At 34.1% G+C, this 5877-nt stretch overlaps 1 protein-coding gene across 1 annotated transcript in view; it reads left to right on the top strand.

The window, feature by feature from the left end:
* Positions 1-730: 730 nt before the first annotated feature.
* The window catches only part of slc38a4 (solute carrier family 38 member 4), a 48591-nt gene continuing 43444 nt past the window's right edge, over positions 731-5877 (top strand). The window contains exon 1 of the mRNA XM_067428275.1: positions 731-865. The gene's annotated coding sequence lies outside the window, so the exon portion shown is untranslated. The remainder of the gene's footprint in view (positions 866-5877) is intronic.

Below are 5877 nucleotides of genomic sequence, written 5' to 3'. Positions count from 1 at the left end.
GTTAACTGGGACTGTAATGAAAATAAAAATTAAAACTTTAAGCATGAAGCAAGTTTAAATTAAAAAAGTGAAAATAAAATAAAATAAAGTGATTTTAAATTAAAAAAGTGAAAATAAAATAATAAAATAAAGCAATTATGAATTAAAAAAAATGTGAAAATAAAAGAAAACGATTAAAAAAACAGTGAAAATAAAAGAAACTTATTTTAAATAAAAAACGTGAAAATAAAATAAAGCAATTTTGAATAAAAAACGTGAAAATAAAATAATAAAATAAAGCAATATTAAATAAAATAAAAAACATGAAAATAAAATAAAAATAAATAAATTAAATTTTAAATGAAAAAAACCTGAAAATAAAATAGCCTAATTTTAAATGAATAAAAATTAGGACATTATAGTAAAATCAAATAACACAAGAAATAAAAAGCAATGTTACATAAAATAAAACAATAAAGTTAATAAAATTTAATTTAAAAAAAGCTCAAACGTGAGGTCGAGTAAAATAAAATAGAGCAATTTTAAGTTAAAGAATTTGAAAATAAATAAATAATAATACATAAAAATAATAAAATAAATAAAATAAAGTGCCAAAAAGAAACACACACACACACACGCTCGAGGAAGGACATTATCTGACGCACACACACTCGTGTAGCCCCTCACACACCGATCGCTATAAGATACCCTCGTCCATTAGTGTGTGTGTGTGTGTTGTTGCTGTAATTTGATGCTCGTGGAGGGTTTGCCATCACATGGTGGAAATTTCCACGCGCTCCTCCCAGCAAAACGGGTTTGATCTCGAGGAGCGACGCCAGTTTCTCTTCATCCTGCGAGATTTTGCGCCGATTCCTTAAGGATCCAAGTGGGTTCGTACACACACACACATTTATTACCAGAATGAATGTAAAAGATTGAAGATGTAGCGCCTTTGCCACATCACCGGCGCGTTTATGCGCGAGGAACAAGCAATGCATTTAAAAACATCACTGAACGTGAACGGAACGGCTGTGCATTGTTTTCAATTCTAAAAAGGAGCACTTTAACGATTATATGTGTTTTTTTAATGCACACATTGTTTCCACGCTCCTAAACCACAAAAAATAACGCTAGCGTGTAATAAATCACCTAATGAATGTTTCCATAGGCGCTTGCGAACCTTAAAGCAACACGTTTAAAACATTATAGATCCTATCTGAACTAAATATTACACAAAAACTGTGCAAAGTGTGTTTTGTGATATTTTGATGATCATTACTATGTTGGTTTCACGAACACAAAGCGTTTGTTTGGCGCGCGCAGGAGCTCGTGCATCCGTCAATCAAACCTGCAGCCGTATGGCAAGCCGGTTTAACATTTAAAAGTTTTAATCCTTAAAACGTTCTACTATTTATATTAATTTTTTTTAGATGCTAGTATCTATTTCACAAGGTATTCATTAGCTAGTGCTTATTGTTTAGTTACTAGTGCTACGCGAAGCTCAGTGTTACACCTTATATTGGCGTACATTTTATATATACAAATATAATTTTACAACGTTTGTGTCCGGAATAAACTTGATGCATATCCTTTTTTGTGCATCATTGCAATGAGGAAACAGCATCTAAACATGAGATGAGGAACATGAGGAACCTTTTGTATTTGTTTTCAGGAGGAAATATTGTTCTTATACAAATTTTATTACATTTTTTTATGAGTATGAGCAACAAGTCTTGTTTGCAAACTATGTTTAATTTGGGATGTAACGATGCAAAAGAGTGTGAATGTGTGATCTGACTGACTCCATGTAGTTGTATTGAGCTTCATGCTAATCCAGAACATTCTGTAATCTGTGATCCGCACGCCATGCACTCATTCACACGTTCATTTCACTATTGACCTTTAATAATAATGCACGAGCATAAACTTTAATTCCTGGCATTGCATGCATTTTACACATTAATATGTAATGTAGACTTCTAAACCTCTTAAGTTACATAATAGGCTTATTGTGTTTGTTAGCTTGACTTTTGTTTAAGTGCAAATGTGATGCAATGCACACTTTAACAGAACTAAACATCATGGACAAGTTATGACTAACATAAGCCCTATTCGGACGGGATTAGATTAACATTGGGACGTGGGGGTAGAGTCATTTTACCTCAGGACGTCTGTAATATTATTGGCCAATTCGCATGATAAAGACATCTCAGTAAAACTAGCAGAAGTGTGAGGAGTAACTCGCTTTACACACCACGGTAACCTCCGTGTCGTCATGTGTGTATGACGTGAGCAAACACACAACATGAGCGCCAGTCTGAACTCCGTCTCCTATATGATATGTGTGATTTAATAAACAGCTAGGTCCAGTCTAACGCTTCTGATTGGATTGTGTTGGTAATAGACACTTTCCTACACTGTAAAAAGTTTTGGTTGGTTTAACTTAAAAAAGTAAGTAACCTGATGGCGGCAGTGGCTCAGTGGTTCATGTAGGTTGTCTACAAACCCAAAGGTTGGTGGTTCAATCCCCGGTTCCACCTGACCAAGTGTCGAAGTGTCCATGAGCAAGACACCTAACCCCAGCTGCTCCCGATGAGCTGGATGGCGCCTTACATGGCTGACACCGCCGTCGGTGTATGAATGGGTGAATGTGAGGCAAAAATGTAAAGCGCTTTGGATAAAAGCGCTATATAAATGCAGTCCATTTGTTGCCTTATAATTTTGAGTTTATTGAAATTAAAAATTTGAGTTGATACAATGAAGGAAATTGGTTTAATAAATAGAAACTCAAAATATTATTGTATCTGAACCACATAAAAAATGTGATAAATCATGAAAATAGCACAATTTGGCTGCGTCATCAGAAATAAAACACACATAATTACCCAATATGCTTACAAATTTTTTAATAATATTTTAATAAAGGTTAATAAATAAATCTCAAAATGTTTTCATTTCAATGAACTCAAAATTTTAAGGCAACCACACTGTAAAAAATTATATGTTCAATAAGTTATGACAACATATGTTTTTACATTGTTTTAACAATATAAGAAACATTACACTTTTTTTTATTTGTTAAACAAGATGTAACTAATTTTTTAAAGTCAGTGTAACATAATTTAAATTGAAATAACTTAAACATCCAAGTCAATTGTACTGCAAAATTCAAAATTTGCCAATTTTTTTACAGTGCAGGTAACTTTTTATCTAAATAATTTTTTACAGTGTAGAGCTAAAATAAGTGTTGAGCCTCTAATAAAGGCTCTTGATCTTCTTTTTGCTTTAAATGATATGCGGAAAATACTGGACGTTTGCCACAGACTTATCCCACCATCTACAACCCAACCGAATGCTTCAAGCGCCTCCAAACTCCCAAAATGCACTTTAAAAAAAAAATTTAAACAGGAAAAGACGGGAATTTACCGTACATTTTTACAGCAGGTCTGTTCGAACGGGATTAGTATTACCCGAGGTCATTTTTCTGGACCTTTTTACAGAAGGTAAAAGTCTCCGTAATCTTTACTGACAGTAGCCCTATTCGGACGGGATTAGATTAACATGGAGACGTGGGGGTAAAGTAATTATTACCAGAGGTTCTCAGCGATTTTAGTCCCGTCCGAATGTGCCATCCGGTAATCATTACGGACAATGTCAGTAAAGATTACGGAGACTTTTACTTTCTGTAAAAAGGTCCGGAAAAAATGACCTCGGGTAATACTAATCCCGTTCGAGTAGACTAGCTGTAAAAATGTACGGTAAAATGTCGTAATTTCCTGTTTAAAAGTTTTTTAAAAAGCGCATTTTGCGAGCTTGGAGGCGCTTGAAGCATTCGGTTGGGTTGTAGATGGTGGGATAAATCTGTAGCAAATGTCAAGTATTTTCCGCATATCATTTAAACCAAAACGAAGATCAAAAGCCTTTATTAGAGGCTCAACACTTATTTTAGCTCTATAGGAAAGTGTCTATTACCAACGCAATCAGAATCGTTAAACTGGACCTAGCTGTTTATTAAAACACACATTATCCAGGAGACAGAGTTCAGGCTGGTGCTCATGTTGTGTGTTTGCTCACGTGATAACAGCAACGTCATACACACATGACAACACGGAGGTTACCGTGGTGTGTACAGCGAGTTAATCCTCCCACTTCTGCTAGTTTTACTGAGATGTCTTATCCCGTGCGAATTGGCCAATAATATTACAGACGTCCTGAGGTAAAATGACTCTACCCCCACGTCCCCATGTTAATCTAATCCCGTCCTAATAGGGCTAGAGATGTGTTTGTTTGTTCTCATTACCTGAAAAAGTTTTTGACCTTTTAGATGGCAGCAACAGTTTATGCTCATCAAATAGCTATGTATCCTAGCTAAAATCTATCCGTCATATTCCTGAACTTTTTGGACATTTACGGCAGTAAGTTTGAGGCCCAGCACAGTAAAATTGGTGAAAGAAAAAGTGTTCACTTGCACAATTTAAACAGTGACTATGCAAATCATGATCCTGTGAACCACGATAACCTGTTTTTTAGGTTTCAGTCAGAGATAAACGACATCCATCAATCATTTCACATAATGTACACAAAATGTAAAGCGTTGAGTTGGAGGATGGTGTCTTATATCGCATTCTGAATCTAGTTTCTGTAAGACACACACACACACACACACACACACACACACACACACACACACACACACACACACACACACACACACACACAGAAAAGGTAAGTTGCATTGGATTACATTTAGAAATAAAACTAATTTTATTTTCTCTTACTCCGCAACAAATTCTTTACATTGGACGGATTTAGAAGAAAAATGTAAAACATCAATATGAATAATCGTTGCATTCATTATAAACAGCATTTATTATAAATATGCCAAGCCCAAAGGAGTTTGTTTAAGCTACTGGCGTCTTGAAAATGTGAAAAAATTACAAAATAAAATCCAATTGTGTGCGCCAGTTTTTTTTTAAATCATGTTTTGAATTAACATTTATTTTGATATTTTTAGTTCTCATATTCATTTTAGTGCTTTAGTCATGTTAATAGTTGGCTTTTATTTCAGTTTTATTTATTAATTTTTTTAAATAATTTTAGTGCTCAAACTTGCTTGCTTGGCATTAATAGCATAATATAAGTCGCTTTGAACACGTTTCAGATGATTTAAAATTATTATTAAATCATTATTAATTGATCATTTATATCACACTAACTGTATCACAAAGTAGTTACATTTGTTGAAAAATTCATAGAATGAATGGTTTAATGTCATAGGGTTCAGTATTTTTCCAATAATGAAGCGGTTCACTATAATAGCTGGTTTTTGGACCCTACTGTAATTTTGGCGCAAACTCAAAGACTGAAATAACCCCGGAGAACAAACACAATGTTCCTCTCATACCGAGCCAGATCACAAACTTTCCAATGTCATCAAATTGGCAGCTTAAAATTGGACTCCATGATCAAATATGATAGTTATGATTATGATTAAATGAGACACGACTGTCCAGGAAAACTCACCCCAACCCTACAGTGTTCTGGTTGGTTGCCAGGATGTTGATATATGTTTGTTTTTTTTGGTTGTTAGCACAATGTTACACTGTAAAAAAAGAAAGAAAAGAAAATGTATTTTCTGCCAGTATCCAGTGATTTTACAGAAATATCCATTAACCCTTAAAACACAAACTAATGCAATAAGTTCAATTTAAAATACAGGTCAAACACCTGTAAAAAAAAACACAATACGGAAAATCCCTTCATATTTATACTGCACATTGTGCCCTATTTTTACAGACTTCTGTATAGAAGTATATTTGAGTATACTCCAAACAACCTTTTATGCTAAAAATGTTCTATAATGACAAGAAAGTGCCAAAAGGGATCTTAAAAAGGCTT

The sequence above is a fragment of the Pseudorasbora parva genome, chromosome 20 (assembly GCF_024679245.1).
Source record: "Pseudorasbora parva isolate DD20220531a chromosome 20, ASM2467924v1, whole genome shotgun sequence".
NCBI classification, from domain to species: Eukaryota; Metazoa; Chordata; class Actinopteri; order Cypriniformes; family Gobionidae; genus Pseudorasbora; species Pseudorasbora parva.
The sequence above is the reverse complement of the archived record's forward strand: the minus strand, read 5'-3'. Positions and strand labels throughout refer to the sequence as shown.